The 23,616-nt window shown below is 41.7% G+C and overlaps 1 pseudogene; it reads right to left on the bottom strand.

The window, feature by feature from the left end:
* Positions 1-15,568: 15,568 nt before the first annotated feature.
* Positions 15,569-15,707, bottom strand: LOC132540518 (U1 spliceosomal RNA; annotated as a pseudogene).
* Positions 15,708-23,616: the final 7,909 nt, after the last annotated feature.

Below are 23,616 nucleotides of genomic sequence, written 5' to 3'. Positions count from 1 at the left end.
TTTTTTTTTATAGGACAGAGAGAAACGGAAAGAGGAGGGGAAGACAGAGTGGGGGAGAGAAAGTTAGACACCTGCAGACCTGCTTCACTGCCTGTGAAGCGACTCCCCTGCAGGTGGGGAGCCGGGGGCTCGAACCGGGATCCTTACGCCGGTTCCTAGGCTTCGCGCCACATGCGCTCAACCCACTGCCACCGCCCGACCCCCATTTGCTGAAATTCTTATCCTTGGTCCCCAGTAGGAGAGATTGCCCACCCCCTCCCATTCTTTAAAGATTGTCTTTCTTTGGTTACTTACAGTTTGAATAGGACGGCTTGATTATATTTTTATTTATTTATCCTAGTGTTCTCTAAAGGAAAGCTTTTGGGATCTGTGCTTTGGTGTCTCATTAATTTTGAAAGTTCTCAGTCATTGTACATAAAACAAATATGTATTCTACTCTATTCTGTCTTTTCCTTCTGGTATTCCAGTAATATATACAACACTTTTGTAATTGTACTATATAGTTCTTGGTTGTTATACTCTGCTTCCTGTTCATTATTTTTCTCTTTGCATTTTAACTATTGACATCTTTCAGCTCACCAGTTCTTTCATTATTGATGTACAGTCTATCATTCTATTCCTTGTATTTTGCCTTGATTCTTTCTTAGAGTGTCTATCTCTCTGTTTACATTATTCACTTCTTGTACTTTTTTCGTTAGAATTCTCAACATCTCAATCAGTCATTTAAATGCAAATTCCCTATCTGGTAGCTCCAACATTGGTGTCATATCTGGATTTAGCTCTGATACTTCTTTTATTTCTTCAGACTTTGCTTTTTCTTGATTTTTAGCATACCCTCTAATATATTGTTACTGAAAGTCACATATGCCATATTGAATAATAAAAAAGACAGAGATAAACAGGTCTTTAGTGTGAGGGCTTTGCTTTTGTTAATTTGGTTATAAGATGAACTACTTTAATATTTTCTATAGCTATGAAAGTCATCAGTTTCAAACTGCCCCATGTCCTAAGAATCTGTGTCTTATAACTCTGTCATCTATAATCATCATGCTGGAGTCCTTTTCAGTATGGTGAGAGATTAGAGGGAAATGAAGTATTCTATAATCATATACTCAGTCATCTCTTAATGGGCATATGTCTCTGGACTACGGCTTTCACACATGCTTCCTAGCTATTCAGCCACAACCACTGTCTGAGGTGAAATAAGAGTCCATAGTAGGAAAAATGTCTTTCACCAAGGTGGATTAAAGCTTTAATGAAGTCTTTCCACTTTGAATAAGTCTTTGTTATGGAAAAAAACTATTTTCTATATTTGTTACTCTTCCTCCCATCCTTGCTACTAAAGTTGGGATGGTATCTTTGTTAACTCTTCACCATGAGAACCCAATAAATTCCTAGAGTAAAACCAACAACAGCATGGGGAATCTTCTAAGCCTATATCATCTAGAATTTTCTCTTTCTCCCACTAGTCCACTCAGTCTCCAGAGTACTTATACCTATTAGTGGATCCATTGGCTTCTGCTCCAGGTAAACAGGTCTTATCAATATATGTAGATTCCTGACTCCTTAGACTTCATGGTGGAAGTTTTGTCTTACAACCTGTCTCATGACTGGTCCATAAGAAGTTATTGGTTTTTAGTTTCTCCAATTTTTCTTGTAAAGTTGGTTGTATAACTTCTGGTTCTTCACATGTTCATGTTAAAATTATATATATTGAGCACTTTATTTTTTTCTGATAAGACATCAACCATAGCCTAGATCTCTAACATATCTCATTCTCCACCATCACTGGTCAACTCCATCAGGAACAACATCATAAACATTCTTGTGGGCCTCTATAGGATATTCCCTTCAATGTAGAACCAGTGGTAGAAATTTCCCTACTCTCTGAAGGAAGAGTAGGTCAGAATACTCTGCCACTCAAGGAAGAGTAGTCCTGAAATGAGTACAGCCTAGAATGTTCCTAGCTGTGACCACGAAATACAAGCTCAGACTAACAGGGATGCACAGGTTACATATGTTCTTGTACTAAATATGAATAAACATGGGCCCTAGGTCATATCAATGGGGTTTACAGTTAATGGTATTTACATACTTTTCCCATATTTGGGAGCTTCTCTGCCCTTATCCAGCTTTCTAGTCCTATCCTCAACTCTGAGACCATCTTCCCAGACAATACTCCTAGCCCATTTTCATGTTAGCTGTTGGGCTCAGTCAAAAATTAGTAAAGTCACGGACCCCTTGGAATATACCTAAAGTAGATATCCTAGCTCCTTCCAACAACTAGGAAATTCATCTGCTATACTTTTATCTTTAGGTTCCTGTTCTCCTTTATATCTTTTTAAAAATAATTTTATTTATTTATTTATTTTCCCTTTGTTGCCCTTGCTGTTGTTTGTTGTTGTTATAGTTATTGTTGTTGTTATTGCTGTCATCTTTGTTAGATAGGACAGAGAGAAATGGAGAGAGGAGGGGAAGATAGAGAGGGGGAGAAAGACCCGCTTCACTGTCTGTGAAGTGACACCCCTGCAGGTGAGGAGCTCTAACTGGGATCCTTATGCAGGTTCTTGCACTTCGCGCCACGTGCGCTTAACCCGCTGTGCTACCTCAGACTCCCTCTGCTTTATATTTTAATGCTTTTCAGCCACCAAGTTGCAGATGCTACCTGACTTCCTTGGGTAGACAACCTCACTAATGCATCTTGGATCATCACACCTCCAGAGCTCTGGCCCACAGAGGAAGGATAGAAACAGGCTGGGGTTATGGATTGACCTGTCAATGCCTATGTCCAGCAAAGAAGCAATTACAGAAGCCAGATGTTCCATCTTCTGCACCCCATATATGATCTTTGGTCCATACTCTCAGAGGGATAAAGAACAGAGAAACTTCCAGTGGAGGGGAGGGGATATGGAACTCTTATGGTGAGAACTGTACCCCTCTTATACCACAATCTTGTCAATCATTATTAAATCATTAATAAAAAGTAAATAATAATAACGGTCATTTGCTTATAATAAATCATTTCTTTTTTTTTCTCTGATTGTTTTCAAAAGATATTTTTTTCTTTTGATTTTCAGCAGTTTGAGTTTGATGTATCCAGGTATGGTTTATTTTTTTATTTGGGAGGGAGGGGAAAGGAAATTTCTTTGAACTCCTAGAAATTATAAATAGTAAATGGTGCAGTGAAACATTAATGTTTTCCTGTATGTTATGAATGAGTCTATCATGGACATATAACTCTATTTTAGAATGGAAAGGGTTTAAACCTATAATTATTCCCATATTTGGAGATTTTCCAAACTAAGCCTAGGCAGGTTTATCTTCCTTTTGTGAAGGGGTTTATAAACTGGCAAGGTTCTAATAAACTCTTGGGAAAAGGAGGCATCATAAGCAATCTTTGACACTCTTCTTTTGAAAATTCCACATTATTAGAAGTTCTCGTATGATCTTAGATGTTTGGGTTTGGGGCCATCTGGCAAGTAGGATTCTAAGTTGATCCATCTCCTCTTCTTTGATCCCCATGAACCCAATAAGCACTGGATGTATAGTGAGGGCCTTAACCCTTCCTTAAGTATGCAGTACCTTCTCCATCCCTGGCCCCACTGGTTAGTATGAAATACTTCTCTCAAACCTGGTGGTTTGTCTTGACTTCTCCTTTTGCAATCCATACTGGAACTTTTCAGACTGACAGAGCGTGACCATGCTAGGTCCTGAGGTGGATGGGACTCCCTGCAAACTTGTCTGTGGGCATGGCTAAAATGATTAGTTTGACTATTACAGGCAGATGTAACCACATTTGTCTTCCAAGCTAGTATAACGGGGTTTCTGTAGAGTAGGGATCAAGGCATTTTCAAAATCAAAGCATGTTATCAACATATTCCTCATTAGCCAAACATACACCCAGACACCCCTACATCAAGAGCACATATTTGTATTCCTACTTCCCTTTCTCCATGCCTACCAGTTCTACCAAATTCTCCTGTTCCAGGTAGAGAAGTAGGTGGGAACCGTAAGTCAATGCAGAGACTTGGTAAAGGTGCACCCCTGTAAAGTGTATATTACATATATTACCATGCATGAGAGCCAGGATTCAAGCTCCGGTCCCTACAGTAGGAAAGCTCATGAGTAGTACAGCAGTACTGTAGATATCTCTCTTATGCTCCTTCTATTTTCTCCTCTTTTTTCCTCCCTATCTGTCTCTGTCTCTGTAATAAAAAGGAAAGGACAAGAGAAGAGAAAAGAAAGGAAGAGAAAAGGAAAGGAAAAGAAAGAAGAGAAAAGAAATGGAATGGAAAAAGGAAAAGAAAAGAAAAAGGGTTGCCACCAGGAGTGGTAGAGTCATGTAGGCATCAAGCCCCAGCATCAACTCTGGTGGCAATAAACAAATCAATCAATAAATAAAATTAAGTTAAGCCAGTGTGAGAAAAAAAACAGAAAACATCTCTAGAGTTTTGAACTCAGGTTCCCTCACTTGGCTTCTGTTCACCAAACCCCTTTAGATGAGACTGGGTGTGTTCTAGGTGGTATGGCCATAGACAACAAACTCCTTCATTCCTTTAGTTCTCCTTAGTAAAGGAAATTAAGGACCAAACACCTGTTGTTGCTGTTGTTAATCTTGTTCTGGTAATATAGCTCACTTGAGTAGTATGCTGCTTTGCCATGTCTTTATGTTTGTTACTCAGGTTTGAACCCAGCATTCACTGCACTGAAGGAAGCTTTGATGCTGTGGTGTGTGTGTGTGTGTGTGTGTGTGTGTGTGTGTGTGTGTGTGTGTCTCCCTCTGTACATTTCTGTCTATCTTAAAAAAAATTTTTTTTTTTGCTTCAAATAAGACTGAACTCTCTTTCATAGAGTGACCCAAGAGTAAGGATTATTCATTTCCCTGAGTTTATTGGGTTTTATATTAGGGCTGTAAGCCAGGACACATGTTTTAAGTGAAATTACACACTCAGAATGTTTGTGTAGTCCACTTTCATCTGGAAAAAACCAATGACTGCTACACAGTTTTTTGTTTTTTTTTTCTTAATTCCAACGTAGTAAGGTATTTGGAGCTCAGTTGCTCAAGGATGTGAATTAAGATCCCAACTTCATTATTTTAACTATTTCTGATGAACATCATTGTAATGTAATTATGAACCTATTTCAACAAAGAGAAGGCTCCAACAGTCCACCTTGGACAAAGCAGAGCCTGGAATTTGAGTCCTGGCAAGAGCCTCTATCATCACGAACTTTCCATGACTATGAACTGGAGAAGGTTTGTTGTTTATCGTGGGAAGACTATCAACCAAAAGTAAATGCTATCGACACATTATCTGCTTGTGCTGGAGCAAAATAGCACAAGAGGCACAAGTTTCTGCTGCCCTGCTGCTAGCATCACGGTTTCGTTCTGAAGCCAGACAGAGTATCTAGAAATAAATTTCAACAAGCTGCTTGATGTTCTGCTATAGAGTTTGGCTTGGCACCATATCACAGTATGAAATCCAAAGTCAAGCTCCCCTACCAACCAAAACTGCCAACTTCTCAACAGCCTAATTGTACCTACAGAGACAAGTGCCATAGCCAACAGCTCCTCATGGCATAGAAAGGCACCAAGAAAATGTCCTGTGGAAACCAGAAAGTGCTCTAGGGTGAACAAGACTCACCTGTAGATACACCAACAAAGAACTCTCCATCCTTTTCCCAGATAGACCTGAAGAATGGCTCTACTAAAATACTGCACTTCACATTCTCTGAATAATTGGACTTCCTGACAGACATTCTTCTCAGAGCTGCAGAGGAAGTTGGACTCAGCTTAGTTCTGTGGCCATGTGATGACCTGAGCACATACCAAAGGCGGGAAGGACCTAGGCAAGAGAGTAGAGGGCAGCCCCAGTTCCTACACAGATGGCCATTCCTGGGGGCAGGGGCAGAGGGCTAGAGAGTAGAAAAGAGTTGGACAAGGATTCATTGAAAGTCAAGGTCATTGATCTGATCCAGTCACTCCTTCCTGGAAAGAGTGTTTTTGTGCTTAACCTCATGTCCTCTAGTTTCCAGAATGTTGCTGGCTCTCTGGGTCTCTCTGGGGCCTGCTCATTTACCAAGCGTGTAGGTCCAGGAACAGAAGGATGTGATAGGAAATTACTCAAGTGGGACACAAACAGAAATTAAAAGCAAGAGCAAACCATAACAAAAGGACTTTTCAAAGTTAACCCAATTACCAAATAATGTGATGATAACATTAACTATCCATTGTCTTTTGGAGCCCTAAGACTGCAGGAACCTCACATCTCCACTATAGAACCACTACTTCCCCCAGCCCTGGAACCCTTGGATAGGGCCCACTTTCCCATATGCCTCTCCCATTCCATATAAAATAATATTGTATCTGCCGATCACAACCTAATGAACACAACGATGGCCACCTCAACATGCTTCACTTCATACTGTGTCCAGAGACTTCACGTGTGGAATGACAACCCTTCAGCTTCATTACTCGGGTGAGACCTTTCCTTTCATAGTATACTCTAATTCCATCTCAGGTGGTTCACTTTCTAACAAAGTCCCAAACCTAGATATACACCAGTTTCTGTGAGAGAGAGCATATGTTCACACGTATCCATAAACTACTGCAAAATATATAACTGAAAGCAGAAGTATACTAGAGTTTGCAGTGAGTATCCCCCTAACACTTCCTCTCCACTATTTCAAGATTTGGGTCCATGATTGCTCAACAATTTATTTGGCTTTGTATGTTAACTTTCTTTTCAGCCACCAGATTCCAGATGTCATCAGGATGCTGGCTAGGCTTCCCTGGACTGAAGACCCCACCAATGTGTCCTGGAGCTCCGCTTCCCCAGAGACTCACCCTACTAGGGAAAGAGAGAGGCAGACTGGGAGTATGGACTGACCAGTCAACGCCCATGTTCAGCGGGGAAGCAATTACAGAAGCCAGACCTTCCAACCTCTGCAACCCACAATGACCCTGGGTCCATGCTCCCAGAGGGATAGAGAGTGGGAAAGCTATCAGGGGAGGGGGTGGGATATGGAGATTGGGTGGTGGGAATTGTGTGGAATTGTACCCCTCCTACCCTATGGTTTTGTTAATTTATCCTTTCTTAAATAAAAAAAAAAGAAATTAAAAGCAAAGCAAAAGGATTTTTAAAAATGCTGCTCACATACACCTAACCATGGAAATTACTATCAACTAAGCAGTTGCCGTATTTTTATTGCCTAGTCCAATCTAAAAGTTTATTGTGGGAATTTTCATTTTTTCCTCCAAAATAATGTCATTTGGAGAATGTTCAAAATGATGAAGTAGAGATAGGAGAGCAAATATTAAAACTTCTAGGAGAATTAATTTAACCTTTTGCAAACCTATCCCTGAATATGTCTAAAGACATTCAAAAAAATTTTTTTGCCAATAAGGTAATTACTAGGGCTCTGGGTCTATACAATAGCACTGCTCCTGGCAATGTCTCTTTTTTTTCCTTTCTCCTTTTTTAAGATAGTGAACGAAAGACAGAGAAGAAGAGATATAGAGATAGAGACATAGAGAAAACAGACACCACAATACTGTTTCTTCACTCATGAAGCTCCCTTCAGGCAGCAGGTGCTCCCATGAAGTGGCTGGGGCTTGACTCTGGGTCAAAAGCTTGGTCAAATATGTACTCTACAAGGTAGGCCATCCCTGGCCCTCTTACATTTTTCATATCAAGGAGAGGACAATCCGGGTTCAAGTCCCTAGTCCCCACCTGCTGTGGGAATGCTTCACAAATAGTGAAACACTGTTTCAGATGTCTCTCTCTCCCTCTATATTCCCCCTTCCTTCTCAAATTCTCTCTGTTTCTATTCAAAATAAATAAATACGTAAATAAATATCATTTTAAAAAGGAGAGGACAGGATGTCTTCAAGGAAAGTTTGTGGTTTTCACCTAGTCATTGTTGGCTCTTTAGGCTCCATCTAGGCTGTGTTTTAATGCAGTGCTTTATTTCAATGGCATCTTTTCAAAACTTAATCCTTGTGAGAACCGCTTAATACACAGCAACATCTTCCCAGTCTCTCCCAGACTATGGCAGAAACATGTCTCTAGGGGCCGGGTGGTGGTACAGCTGGTTTAGCGCACATATTACATTGCACAAGGACCCGGGTTCGAGCCTCCAGTCCCCACCTGCAGGGGGAAAACTTTTTGAGTGGTGAAGCAGTGCCACAGTTGTCTCTCTGTCTCTCTCTCTCTCTCTCTGTGTCTATCTCCCCTCCTCCTCCCAATTTCTGGCTGTCTCTATCCAATAAATAAAGATAATTTAAAAAATTTTTTAAAAAGCAACATGTCTCTAGAATGATGTTCTCTTATCAGACTATTTCCCAGCCTCCCTTGCAACTAAGAGAGGCCCATGTTGTTAACTTTCACAAGTAAGATCACAGAAGTGATGCTTTTCACTTTGTGTCACGATGAAGAAGTAGATGTATCTTCTCCATGGTCTTTTTAATCACCCGTACCAGCTTAGTAACAAGGTCTTCAGAGAGGGAAAATTTCAAGATAGAAAAAACCAAGATTGTGACAGCTGCCTAAAAACCTTTCATAAAAGGAGAGTGCATTTGTTAGGGTACATCACTGGAATTTTGAGATTATCATATCAGCTAGATGACCACAATTCAATGACACTTGCAATTCGATATATGCAATCACTTAGAGCTGCAGGAATAAATTGAGGGTCAGAGACTCCCTAAAAGTGCCTGGTTCAAAGAAGAAACTCAATAAGACCTTGGCCGATAAATGAATCAAAATCCTCTGGGTCCCCAACTCTTGAGAAGAGCTCTTGTCATTGCTTTTTATTACAGTTAAGCCTAACATTTTTCTGTATTAGTTAGCTTAGGGTCTCCAGTAAGTTTCCAGATGATTTTGAGAGGTTTATTTAATTTTTATTTAATTTTTATTTATAAAAAGGGAACACTGACAAAAACCATAGGATAAGAGGGATACAACTCCACACAATTCTCACCACCAGAACTTCGTATCCCATCTCCTCTCCTAATAGCTTTCCTATTCTTTATCCCTCTGGGAGTATGGACCCAGGGTCATTATGGGGTGCAGAAGGTGGAAGGTCTGGCTTCTGTAATTGCTTCCCCGCTGAACATGGGCGTTGACAAGTCAATCCATATCCCCAGCTAGTCTCTCTCTTTCCCTAGTGGGGTGGGGTTCTGAGGAAGCAGGGCTCCAGGACACATTGGTGGAGTAGTCTGTCCAGGGAAGTCCAGTTGTCATCATGTTAGCTTCTGGAACCTGGTGGCTGAAAGAAGAGTTAACATATAAAGCCAAACAAATTGTTGGCTAAACATGAACCTAAAGGCTGGAATAGTTTAGATGATGAGTTGGGGGATCTCCGTTTTGTAGATAGCTAGTAGGCCTGTTTTAGTTAAATTCTGAAGGGCCCATGACTGTACTAGTCTTTTTTTCTCCCTGAGCCTGAAGCCTGATATGCAGGTGGATCCAATTTATTAACTGGGGAGGTTTTATTTCATTTTGGGTATCAGGAATCAAACCCAGAACTCCATATATGTAAAACGTGTGCTGCACCCGACCCTGAAAGGGTCTCTGAAAAGGAGCCATTCTCAACCTGGCAAATAGTGCACTTGGATAGTGTGTGGTACTCTGCCACATGCGTAGACCAGCTTCTAGACCAGCCCCCACTGTACTGAAGGAAGCTTTGGTGTTATGGTCTCTTTCTGTGTCTCAAAAAAAAAAAAATCATTACTTCCCCTCTGAGGTATGTAGCCTCAAATTATATGCTACTTTTAGGAAAGGGAATGAGATGGTGAAGATTATCCTAAGTAAGCCCCTCAGAGAGGGAGAAGGGCACAGATACACAAGTCTGAGGTACAAAGTTCCCAACTACAATCTTGCTTTTCTTTTTTTGTCTTTGATGGAACTTCACTGCCATAGCTCTACCATTTTTTCTTTCTTTTAGATAAAAAAGAAACAGAGCACACACACTTAAGTCATATGACTCAAGGAAATGAATTCTGCGTGATATGAGGACTCCCGCAGCTGTCATCAGTGTGCCCATGCTCTCTGCAATGGTATACAGCCGGTTCAGGAACCAGTTTCTCACTCACGACTAATGGAGAGTTGTGGTTCCACCTACACTTTGTTTTCCCACTCAATTTCTACTTTAATAAAATTGATTATTTTCTTAAAAAGAGAGAGAGAGAGACAGAGGAGAGAGGCAGATCACAGCACCAAAGCTTCCCCCAGTGCTATGGGGGCTGGGGATTTGAACCCGGATTATGCGCATGGTAAAGCTGTCCCTTCCCAGGTGAGCCATCTTACTTGGCCCCTTGTAGTGGCTGTTATGGTCCTCCTTAGAGAAGATTCCCACTGCCAATAGATCTAGCTGTCTCTCTGACAACATGACTGCCAGCTGCACAGTCAGTTTCATGTCACAAACATTTAGTGATAACTATAGTTGCCTCATGCCAAGTGCCAAGACGGCATCAATAACAGACATGGTCCTTGCCTTAAGGAACACGCAGATGAGAAGTATAAGCACTTAGCTCCAGAGAGACTGAGGATCGCTGACTTGTGCTAACATGCTGGAAAAAGTATTACTCCTAAACTAAGAATAAGAAAAAAATCTAGCTGAACTTCAAAATGATAAACTTTTCTTGAAGCCAACAGGGAGTAAAGGGTACTGAAAGGCAACCAAGTAAGGAGACTCTCCGAAAGGAGACAGTATGTGAGCGCCGTTTCACTTGTGCAGTGTGGGGAAGCAAGACATAGCAGGTGTAGGACAGAGTCAGCTAGATGCTCATCTCTAGCAGGCTTGTTTGTTTTCTTATGATAAACAGAGAGAAGCCAGAGTACAATATGACATATGCGGTGCTAGCAATAGAAGCTGGTGTCTCAGCATGCAAGTCCTGTGCTCTGACACTGGCTTAGTCAGGACAACAGAGAGCACTTCTGTACCTGCCACCAGCTTATCATTCAGGTTAAGCGGCACCAGATCACCAGGAACCAAAATCTATTGCTGAGGGCACCAGTCTATCATTCAGGTTAAGCGGCACCAGCTCACCAGGAACCAAAATCTGTTGCTGAGGGAGGAGTAAGATTAAGGTAAGCAGAGAAGGCTGACAACTGAGATATGGAATACGAACACTAAGAACCATACCACCTCTCTCCCCTAGCACAAAATATAGCTGAGAATTTTGAATCCAGGTTTGGACTGAATCACCATAATAACAAGACTCATAGGCAGCTCAGTTTCTGATTGGTATAGCTCACACCCTAAGCAGAAAAGTGGTGCATCTATCTCCAGGAAAAATAATATTTACCTTCTTTACTGCCCTAAGCAGATTACTCAGTAATTCATAAAAAAAAAAAAATGATGAAACCTACAAAGAAGCATAGAAAAAGTACTTGTCAAGAAACAATCAACAGGCCAGACACAGAGATTACTCAGATGTTGGTCTTGCCAGGCAAAGAATTTCAAATAACTATGATTAATAATTTGGGGGCTCTGATTTACAAAGTGAACATGAAGAAAAAAAAAGAAATTTTTTTGTAAAGACATGGAAATCTAAGAAATAACCAGCTGAATTCCCAAACAGACTTGATGGGCCAAGACCTCAAATAAATCCCTCTCTCCATTGTTACCGGTCATTTCTATCAGGAACAACAAAATAGACCCCTTTGTGGGCCCCTATAATAGGACCTTGCCCTCAACTTGAATCAACAATGGTAGAGAATGTTCCATCCTCTGAAGGCAGAATGGACAACATACTCTATGCTACACCTGAGGAACATGGGTCGATATTGGGGCAGCTTGGAATGTGCCTACTCATGACCACAGAATGTGAGCTCAGATCTACAGGGATGCAGAGGTCACACAGGCTCCTAAACTGAATATGAGATCCAGATTAGATCAAATCGATAGGGTTTACAGTCAACAATATTTATACCCCTTCCCCATATTAGGGAGCTACTCTCTTCCCTGATCCAGCTTTCTGGTCCTTTTACCAGCCATGACATCATCTCCCCAGACAATACCTTGGATTCACCGGCATATCAGATTTCAGGCTTAGGAGCAAAAAGAAAAAGGGATAGAAAAACTAGTATAGCCATAAGTCCTTTGGAATTTAACTAAAATATGCCTTCTTCTTCTTCTAGCGTTTGCCCTTCTTCCGTAGCCAGTCAACAGCGTCAGGTTGAGCCTGATGTAAAGTTTCAAGACCTCCTTTGAATCTGGAGAGGTGGCAGTCGTTGACTATGTGGGTCATAGTCTGTCTGTAGCCGCAGGGGCAGTTCGGGTGGTCTCTGGCTCCCCAGCGATGGAACATAGCGGCGCACCGGCCATGGCCTGTTCGATAGCGATTGAGGAGGGCCCAATCATAACGTGCTAGGTCAAAGCCGGGTTGACACTTGCAGGGGTCTGTGATGAGATGTTTGTTCTTTACCTCAGCTGACTGCCAACTCTGTTTCCAAGAGTCTGGAACAGAGAAGTTCAGTGTAGGCGTAGGGGACCAGATTGGGTGACGAGACGTCAAGCGTTGGACCGGGTGGGCGAAGATATCCGCGTATATTGGCGGGTCCGGTCGAGCGTAGACGTGGGAAATGAACTTAGATGATGCCGCATCCCGATGAATATCTGGTGTGGCAGTGTTGCTGAGAACTGGCAGCCATGGAAGCGGGGCGGAACGGATGGTTCCAGAAATTATCCTCATGGAGGAATATAATTTGGAATCGACCAAGTGGACATGGGGGCTACAGAACCATACTGGGGCACAGTATTCTGCAGTGGAATAGCATAATGCTCACGCCCCATGAGGAGCTGGCCAGTCTTGCAATGATGTTATTCCTCGCGCCCACCTTTGCTGCAGTTTTTATGAGATGTTCATGAAATGACAGGGTGCGATCGAGAGTAATGCCAAGATAGACTGGCTGGGCTTCGTGCCGGATTCTTGTATAGTCAAGCTGCACATTAAGCTCACACGAGGCCGAGGCATGGTGTAGATGGAAAACAGATGATACTGTTTTTGCAGTGCTAGGGATTAGTCGCCATTTTTTACAGTAATCAGATATCAGAGACATGTCTTTCGTGAGTGTTTCCTCGAGGATGTCGAACTTGGATGCCTGAGTTGCACAGCAGATGTCATCGGCGTAGATGAACTTCCTTGAAGAAGTTTCTGGGAGGTCATTGATGTAAATATTAAATAGCGTAGGAGCCAGAACAGAGCCCTGGGGGAGGCCACTTGAGACAAGTCTCCATCTGCTAGACTTGTCACCCAGATGCACCCGGAATCTTCTGTTTTGGAGAAGAAACGATATAGTGTTGGCCACCCATGGAGGCAGGCATCTTGAGATCTTGACTAGGAGAAACGGTGCCAGACCGTGTCATAGGCTGCTGTGAGATCAACAAAGACAGCACCCGTCTTTAAATTCTTCTGGAATCCATTTTCAATGTAAGTTGAGAGGGCCAGGATATTAGAATTCAGGCTCAGGGGCAAAACAAAAAAGGAAAAAAGAAAAAAAAAAACTAGCATAGCTACAGGCCCTTTGGAATTTAACTAAAATATGCCTACTAGCTATCTATAAAATGGAGGACCCCCCCCCAACTCTTCATCTGCACTATTCCAGCCATTAGGTCCATGATTGGTCAGCAATTTGTTTGGCTTTGTATGTTAACTCTCTTTTCAGCCACCAGGATCCAGATGCTAGCAGGATGCCAACCAGACTTTCCTGGACAGACAACCCCACCAATGTGTCCTGGAGCTCTGCTTCCCCAGAGCCCTTCCACACTAGGGAAAGAGAGAGACAGGTTGGGAGTATGGATCAACCTATCAATGCCCATGTTCAGCAGGGAAGCAATTACAGAAGCCAGACCTTCAACCTTCTGCATCCCACAATGACCTTGGGTCCATACTCCCAGAGTGTTAAAGAATAGGAAAGCTATCAGGGGAGAGGATGGGATACAGAGTTCTGGTGGTGGGAACTGTGCGAAGCTGTATGACTCTTATTCTATGGTTTTGTCAATGTTTCCTTTTTATAAATAAAAAATTTAAAAAATAAATAACCAGCTGAAAAGTGCTTTAAAGAACTTTGGTGGTAGGTGGAGTGTGGAACTATAACCTTATAATCTTACAATGTTCTAAACCATTATTAAAATACTAATAAAAATGTTTTTAAAAAATCCTGTAAAGAAGCTGTAACATAGCAGAGATGAAAGGTACCTTCTACAGCTCTTCAATAGACTAGACATAGCCTAGGAAAATATCAGTGAACCTGAACATAGGACAATATAAATTAACTAGAATGAAACAGAAAAAAAAAGTTAACAGTTTAAAAAAAAAATCATCCTCGGTTATAGATGAGTTTCAGATGATTTATCTTAGAGAAAGAGAAATTAAAGAGCAGAGGTAATATTTGAAGATATAGCCAAAAATCTTCTAAAAATAATAAAATGCACTTAACTATTATTTTTAAAAGGTTTTCTCTTCATGTATAGAGTTCTGAATGGACAGTTTTATATTCAGCACTTTGAAGATGCCACTGCACTTCCAACTTATGTAGTTTTGGTGAGTGAGCTATTGTGCTTGTTATACTTGTTCCTCTTTACCTAATGTACCTCCTTTATTCCCCTGGCTTACTTAAATATATTCTCTTTATCTTTAGTTTTCAATAAGGTGGAGGGAGAAAAAGCAATCATTTTTCTTATTCATGCATTAAAATTTAAGTACTTGTACATAAGTTAAGTGTTATCCCCACAACAGCAGAGAAATTGACAAATGAGGTATGGATAGACTTAGTAATGTGTAGAGGTTCCCAATAAACAAAAGTATAAGGTGTGTGTGTGTGTGTGTGTGTGTGTGTGTGTGTGTGTGTGTGTGTGTGTAAGAAATATAGGTATCTTAATTCTGTATTAGGAGTTCAAACCTTCTATTTTGAAAAAAAGATAATCCAATCAAAAGATATATTTGTCTTCATCAGGCAAATAGGTTTAGGAGGGTGATAAGACAATCACAATGTATTGAGATATTTGCTCAGTTGAGAAATTAATAAAGGGTCCTTCCATAGGTACAGCTGGATAGCTGTGGTGGTTAAACACATTTAAATAAATGACAGAAAGTTCTTCAGCTAGCTGGGGTTTTTTGTTTGTTTGTTTCTGTTTAGAACACAGGAGACTATAAGGTACTAAATGTTAAATCTCAGGAGCAGGTATGGTGGTACAGAGCAATACTGCTTTGTCAGGTTCTACTTAGGAACTATCTGAAAGACAAGAATTAATTCCCCAAGCTTTGTTAGGATAATAAGAGGGAGGATTTTTTAAATTTAATATGGATCACACTCTTTTTAAAAAAATTTTTTTATTTATTATTGGATAGAGGCAGAGAGAAATTGAGAGGGAAAGGGAGAGAGAGAGAGAGAGACACCTGTAGCCCTGCTTCACTACTCATGAAGCTTTGGCCCTGCAAGTAGGGACCAGGGGCTTGCTTGATCCTGGACCATTGTGCACTGTAATAGGAGCACTTAACCAGGTGCACCACTGCCTGGTCCCCACTCTTTTTTTTTTTGTTGTTTGTTTGTTTGTTTTTAAACAGGGGAGAGTATGAACACAGTCCTCCACTACCACAAGTTATGCAGTCGAGTTGTCAGCACATCCAGAGTGCAATGGATAAGCCTTGCCCTGGGAAAACCACCTTCGTGATCATGGTATCTCCATTGCCAGGTAAGTATCCCACACTCTTTAAAAAAAAAAATTATTGGTGATTTAATAATTATTTAAAAGATTGTAAGACAACAAGGGTACAATTCCACACAGTTCCCACCACCAGAGTTCTGTGTCCCATCCCCTCCATTGGCGGCCTCCCTATTTTTGTCCCTCTTTGGGAGTATAGACTAAATTCTTTATGGGGTACAGAATGATGGGCAGTCTGGCTTCAGTAACTGTTTTTTGTTTTTACCAGAGCACTGGTCAGCTCTAGTTTATGGTAGTGCAAGGGACTGCACCTGGGACTTTGGAGCCTCAGGCACAAGAGTCTCTTTGCATAACCATTATGCTACCTACCTACCCTGGCTTCAGTAATTGAGTTACACTTTTGTCATAACAGAGTGGATCCACAATGGCTTAGCTTTGGAGCATCACACATTCTTTCTTTAAGGTTTTCCATCTCCTGGTGGCCTGTTTTATTTGGAATTGGAGATGATCAGTATCACTAAACTCTCCTGGTTATAAAAGTTATAAAAGTCAAGTCCCAAAGACATGGTAAGGGGTACCATGTCTTGTTTTAATTCCAGGTCGGTAGATGTCTCATGTTTCATAGAGAGAGGAACTAGGAGGAGGGCATTAATAGTAGCACAAAATACACATAGGTCAGTAGATCTTACTATTTAATAAAAACAGACCAAGGAGTAGGTAAAGAGTGTGGATATAAGTTTACAAAAAAAATAATAAATACCAGTAAGTACAGGAAGACATTCCACCTCACTCATAGATAAATGCAAATTTAAATAACACCACCATTGCTTATTTGATACCTCTTTATGGAGAGGGAGGCAATGATTCACAAGATAGTTATTATCGCATGCGTGTAGCCTTATTTCCCTATGATACACTCAATGCCGCCAACTGAAACACTTCTCCACCATAGGACACAAGATCCCTAATTCCCTTCTGCCCTGTCCTTGGCTCTGCTGTAATAGATCACTGCTAGTCTAAATGTCTCCTGTGTTTTCCCTTTCTTTGTTTCTTATGTTCCTCCTGTGAGGAATTGTACCACTGTTATCTTACAGTCTTGTTAATCATTATTAAATCACTAATAATTTTTTAAAAAAAAATTCCAAATAGCCAGAGTGGCATTTAAAGAAGGTGACAGCTTCACTTAGTCATTTGATCATCAGAGTTTCTATGTCCCTAGTCCAGCAGTGTGACAGTGATACAGAACTTTAGTCAAAGGCCCCTTCTAAGAAGACCAGAGAAGGCAAAAGAGACAGTCTGCTTTCTGCATTCTGGAGATTCTCTCCTCTCAAAAGCAACCCCAGCAGAACACCACAGAAAAGCCAACAGCAGAAAGTGATCTGACTTCTAGGCAAGATGAAAATTATTTAGCCAAATGGCCTCCAGGCTAATATGAAATTCCTGTTTCCACCGTGGCAGATTTTGTTTGAAACCCAAATGGAAATGCAGAAGTTTTAGTGCACTTCTCCTCCTGCCATTCTGGGAGGAGACAGGAAGTGACACGAGTGCTTTAACTAGTGTCCTAGGATGCTCTCAAGTTTATGAAGCCAACTCTGAAATTTTCTAGTATCCAGACACTGTCTATAAGTGAACTATGCGCACAGTTCATTCTCAAGCTTTGATTTAACAAAAATATTTCTCTTTTTCTCTCTCTCTCTCTCCTTCTTTCTTTTTTGTAGCCACCGGGGTTATAGCTGGGGCTCAGTGCTGGCACTATGGATCCACCACTCTCAGCAGCCATTTTCTTTCTTTCCATTTCTTTCTTTCTAATTTGATAGGACAGAGAGAGACTGAGAAGAGAGGGCGAGATAGAGAGACACCTGCAGACCTACTTCACTGATCATAAAGCGCCCCCCCACAGGTGGGAGCAGGGGCTTGAACCCCAGGTCCTAGCATATGGTAGCGTGTGCACTCAATGGTGCACCACTGCCTGACTCTGATTTAACAGAAGTTTTAACCTTCAAAACAAAGGATTTGAAGCAATTGCCTAAAAGTTCTTTCCATTATGTAAAATAAGATTATATGAGTTTCTTTTCCAGATAAACAGTAAATTCCCACTCCATTAAGAAAGAAAAACTTCTTGGAACTCTGCATTAATAAGAAAAATGTTAGGTAGCTTCAGCTTCTAGTGATCTTGCCTGGAGGCAATGAAAGTCAGGAAATGAAGCAATTTACTCTCCTGAGGAGAGTAACAGCTGCCCCTGGGCCACAGACTATAGCTACACATCTGAGCCTGCAGGGGTGAAGCCGGCTAGACGTGCGGACAACAGCAGATCATGGAACATGTCTGTTTCCTCCTGACTTTCTTATTTGCATAGACACAACCTTGACTATTTTATGTGGACCCAGGTCCTACCCTAAATCTTAAAGACTGTAATAAGGCCCAGTTGATTTCTTCTACAGGAGAAAGTCCAACACTCTTAACTTCCATAAAATGAGGCTTAACTTTTCAGACTGGTAGAGAATGTAGGCTTAACTTTAGACAGATATGAATTGGAATCCTGACTTTGCCTGCTATGGTTTTATTGTTTATTTTATTTGTTTGTTTGTTTGAGACAGAAAGACAAAGAAAGAAGCAGAGAGAATGAAAGAGACCAGAGTATCAAAGCTTCCTTCAATGCAGCGGAGGCCAGACTCAACTTTGCACCTTACACATGGCAAAGCAGCTCATTATTAAAAGTGAGGTATATTGCCAGCCCTGCGATGGCTCTAGACAAATTATTTTACCTCTGTAAGTCTCTGTTAGTTCATCCATTCACAGCCTAAAACCTGCCTTACACATAAGTGCCTAACAGCAGCTTGAAGGGGGCTGTGATCAGGTTTGAGGCTTGAAGAGCTTGAAGAGCTTGAACACGCAGTTATCAAGGTTGCTGAAGCTGAGACAGGAAGTAGCTCAGAGAATCTGCAGGCCTGAGTGGTTCCTGATTTGACCTCCAGCACTGCATATACTGGAGTGATGTTCTAACTTTTCTCTATGTATGCATCTCAATATGTATGCATATAAAATGAGTGCAAAATAAATAAAATAAACCTTTCTAAAAACTTTCTGGGGTAGAGTAGAGGTTGAGTCAATATTTAACTGTCATTGTACTCAGATAAGGACCCTATCACTGGTGGCTTAGTTCCAGAGGAGTTGTCTCCAGCTCCATAAAATGAGACCGGTATTCTTCAAGGGCCTCCAATAAGTAGGTGGTTATTGCTGAGTCTCTAGCAGGATTAACTAAATAGATGATCCTAGCTCTGATTTCAGGAGTGCAGGGTTCTGCTGGAGCACTTAGCATCTGGGTATGAAAGCCCTGAAGAACCCCTCACCCCAGCTGATTTGGCCTGCAGGTGTAGTTAGCTCTCCATCAGTGAAGGTCTTCCAGGGGAAGCTAGACAGCTACTTGCTGGGACTAGAATTGAAAAGACTCAGACACCAACAGGGGTTCAAACAACATGAAGTTTGAGGCCAAGAGGTGACCCAAAATTCTCACATTTAAAAGAAAAGGAAATCACATGTTTTAAACTCCCTGGTAATCTGTTTTTGTTGTTAGAACCAAGTGGTCCTTTAGAAAAAAACTGAGTCAGTTTGTGTCTGTTTGTCTATTCAGACTAAGGAAATATTTCTACCAAATCAAACCAGTTCTGGTTCTTACAGGCAGGAGAATGGGGGAAGAAGCAGGTCAAATGCTTTTACAAATGCTTTTTCCTCTCCCTGAGACACCTGGCTACCTCAACTGGAATTCACTGTGTAATTTCAGGTCTAGGATAGGGACTGTGGGAAAAAGACCCAGAAGACTGGTTTGATGGTGAGAAGACAAAAGAACGGATAAAAAGTACAGGGCTGATTATCTCATTTACAAGTGGTTTCCAATTCTCAGAAATGCTAATCAAATTTGGGTGTTCTTAATTTTTTCCTAGTTTGGTTTTTCATAAAGAACAGAGGGACCCTTTGGCATCATCAGTGGGGACAAGCCAGGGTCTCATTTGTCAGCATATCAGTGTTGAAGCCTTGCCTTTAGCAATGGCCTGGCCATCAAGTTTCATCAGCTACACGACTTTTGGGAAATTGTCAACACTACAGTAATGTCTGGTACCCGCCTCTGCCCATGCTGTTCCTTCTTGCCTCCCTTTTTTGTCCCTCCCTCCCTTCTCTCTCTTCCTTTTTCTTTCTCTCTCTTTATTTCTTTTTCCCTTTATTTCTTTCCCCCCTTCCCTCACTTTCTTCCTTTCTTCTTTTATCAGATCACCACTCAGCTCTGAATTGTGGTAGTTCTGTGGCTTGAACCTGGGACCTTGGATCCTCAAGCATGAGAGTCTCTTGCATAGATCCTGTGCTATCTCCTCTCACCCTATGTGGTTTTGATCAGATTTTTCTCTCATTTCTTCATAAGCTTTGCAGAAATCCCTTAATGAATTCTCACTGTGGTTAGTTTCTATGATCTCCTCCCTACCATCAATTTATTTTTTTTCCTGGCAGGGAAACAGGCCCAAGGGTGGCTGGCTCAGAGTTGCATAAACTTTTTCCAACTTATGTCAGTGAATGTTTTTGTACTGGGCTGAAATAACACAGTAAATACTGAGCTTAGCATTGAAAGTCTTGGATTCAAATCTTACTTGCTATCTGTGTGATTATATGAGTTATGTATATATGTGTATGTGTGTTTTTCCATGAAGTTCTGGGAGTGAAACACAGGGCTTCTCACATGTGAGGCAAGCGCTCTGTAGCTGACTCACCTCCTATCCCTGGCCCTGTCTTTGTGATTGTAGACAGATGACTTAACCTCTCTGTGGTTCAGTTACTGTAATTAGTAAACTGGATGACCACAGAAACCAAGTCACAATATTGTCGGGAGGATTAAAACATGTTAATGACAGACAGAGCTCAAACAATGCCTGGGTGTGGTGGGCGTTGGGGAGTCACACTTGTTCCTATCCAGGTGCCCACACCACCCCACACTTAGATGTCCTGGGTCAAGCAGGAAAAAGTGCCTTTGTAAATAGAAAGGATGAAGATTCCTGCTTTCTCCCACCTCCCCATCCCCTGGAAGAAGTGGCTCACAGACCAGCTTTCTGTTTCAATTTCCAGGTCTGTTCACCATTCACATTGCTGCTTTCCATCCTCATAGCTGCTCCTTGCTCTTCCTCAGCTTCCATCAGACTGTTCTGAGATCCAGTATCTGCTGGAACAGGGATATTTCAAGGCAAACAAGAAAGCAAAGGAAGCTGGAGGCAGGGACTCAGAGATGCTAGTCCCCTGGGGGAAGCGTAACTCACAAGGTTTCCTATGTTCCTCCCGTCTGACAAATGCCCTTGGCTTCTCCAGCCCCTTTAACTGCCAAGAGGCAATTTTGGTCTGAGTTATACATTCTATCCTGGAAAATGTCCGAAGCCTAGTCTTTCCAGGGATTACTAATGACCACTGGGATGGGGAGACAGTCCAGAAAACATCATGCATCACCCCAGGCTCTCCTGCAGACAATTAGGCTTCAGCCATCTCTGAGAGATGAGCTAGACTCCCGCACACATGGTGGTGCTTCTCTGTCCTGAGCCACCCCACCTCCAGTGGTGGAGGGGTTTACTGGTCTGCTGGAAGCCTAGTTCCCAGCCCACACTAACAGCTTTCTAGGCTGGCCCACATGCACTATTCCAGCATGGTTAGCAGAGGCAGGGAGAGGGAGGTGGGTGAAGGACAGGCTTACTGCTCTCAGAACAGCCTGAGGAGCAGATCCAACAAGTATTCATTTAACAGACTGCGATGTAAGATACATCACTTGGAAACCAAGATGGGGATATAGCCTTCTACTGTACAGATCATCTCAAAAGGTTTTCTTGTAGAGGGAGTTGGATACTGTCTGGCCAGATTGGGACCTGCAGGTATGGTGTGTGAGAAGGTCCTGCAGGTTTCAGGAACAAAGAGTCAGGAATGTTCTAGAAGGCAGGCATGCAACATTCAGGCAGGGATGTGGACTGGAGAGATGTTGTAAGAGCTGCTCCTCAGTCAGTAGCAAAGTCAAGCAGTGGCGATGAAGAGGCAATAAGCTAAATGCAGGAAGGTCATAGCTGCCCTAGACTGAAAGTACTAGAATTCCATGGGGCCTTTCCTAAGTTTATATATTCTCAAAAAATTGACACTAGAAACAGAACAGCATTCACAAGAGAGAGGTACTCAAACTGGAGACCAGAGGGCACCCTATCCCTGGAACATGCCGGCCCAGCCGCCTACCCCACAGTCTTCCAAAAAGAAGAACTTGGTGGAAGTCTATGTTACTGGATTGCCTAGACTTTTCCTCCTGTGTCTAGACAATCAGCATCCCACTCACTTCTGCCTGTGAGGCCTCTATAGCCCCCACTTTAAATGAGAACAACTATTTCTCACCCAGAATGGAAGCAACTATTTATATATATTTTTATTTCCACCGTGGTTATCATTAAACTCAGTGCCTGCATGGCTTCACTGTTTCTGGCAGCCTTTATATTTTTCCTTTTTCTTTATTCTTGATTAGACAGTGAGAGGCAGAGAGAGATAGAAAAGAGAGAATTTGAGAGAAGGAGAGATGCCCACAGCACTGCTCTACCACCAGTTTCCGCATAACTGCCCATGTTGAATCCCTCTTCAGGCATCACAATTTTACACTGAGTAAAGAATCACTTCTCATTTGCTTATACCATTTCTTTGTTCTGGGCTATATCAGTCAAATAGGGAGGAATCTGGAAGTTATTTGTTGAGCAATGCTTTCTTTTGAAATTTGGAAAATTTTAACTAGGGAGTGAAGTGGACTGGTCAGAATTTGTCCAAGTCAGTGGAATGAGGTCTCCTGATTCCACCTTAGTTCTCTCTCCATGCTTCTGAAAAGGCATTTATCAACCTTTCATTACAGTGAAATTTCACATTATTCAAGGTCTCTGGTCATTTTATTTTAGATTTTTGTGAGAGTTTTTACCTGTAAAAAATAATAAATGCATACCTATTAATGTCAGTCTTCATATCAATGTATGTTACTATTTTGAGCAATTGGGGAACAACATTCCAACTGTATTAATAATATGTCTTAGTTTCTCTCCCTCTCTCTTTCTCCTCTTTTTCTCTCTCTTTCACCTTCCTATGCACTTTTCCCTATAATCCCACTGTTTCATATTTACCTCTGAAAAAGGACTTGGATTCATCAGATTCTTTTCTCAGTCTTGGACATGACATTAATCACTGTTTGAACGAAGTAATTAGATTCTTTTAATTCCCCCATAGTTGTGGGGTAGGGTGATAGGGGATGGGATGAGACAGAGAGAGAGAGAGAGAGAGAGAGAGAGAGAGAGAGAGAATATCTAGCTTTTCCAGGGTGATACGGCTATAAAAGAGATAGATAAAGGCAGAAATGAAGAATCAAGTAAAACAAAGAAGAGCAGGCATCCTGGGCAGTTTCAAAATGGCGCCCTCTCTCAGAATGAAGAACAGAATGGTGATAGGTTCCCTGAGGTTCTGAGGCAGAGGAGGGGGGAGTTGCTCTGAAACAGGGTTCCTGATTTCCTCTTCTGGGGCGCCAAACCACACTGGAGAACATATGAGAGAAGAGCTGTCCTGAAACGATGGTATGGATCCAACCTGAGGTTCGACTGAAAAATCTCTCACCTTATTTCTCTGCAGTGTTCATACTTACTCACTCATGTGGACTCATATGTTTCTTTGCCTGTTTTCTCGTGTAACTAATTCTCCTATATCATTTGGTTTTCTAGTCTCTCTGTTCTATTTCAAATTCACATACAACCTCCCTTTATCCTGTCTTCCCTCTTGGTATTTATCTCCATTTGTGCATCTTTGGTGCTGAAAATTGTATGGTACCAAACTGACTCAATTCAGAGCAGAGGCCTTCTACTGCCTTCTGTGGTGTCTGCTGTTAGCCTCTGAGCTGCCCTGCAGCTGGACTTGTA

The sequence above is a fragment of the Erinaceus europaeus genome, chromosome 9, assembly GCF_950295315.1.
Source record: "Erinaceus europaeus chromosome 9, mEriEur2.1, whole genome shotgun sequence".
In the NCBI taxonomy this organism is placed as follows: Eukaryota; Metazoa; Chordata; class Mammalia; order Eulipotyphla; family Erinaceidae; genus Erinaceus; species Erinaceus europaeus.
Note: the sequence above shows the minus strand (reverse complement) of the source record. Positions and strands in the feature narration are given on the sequence as shown.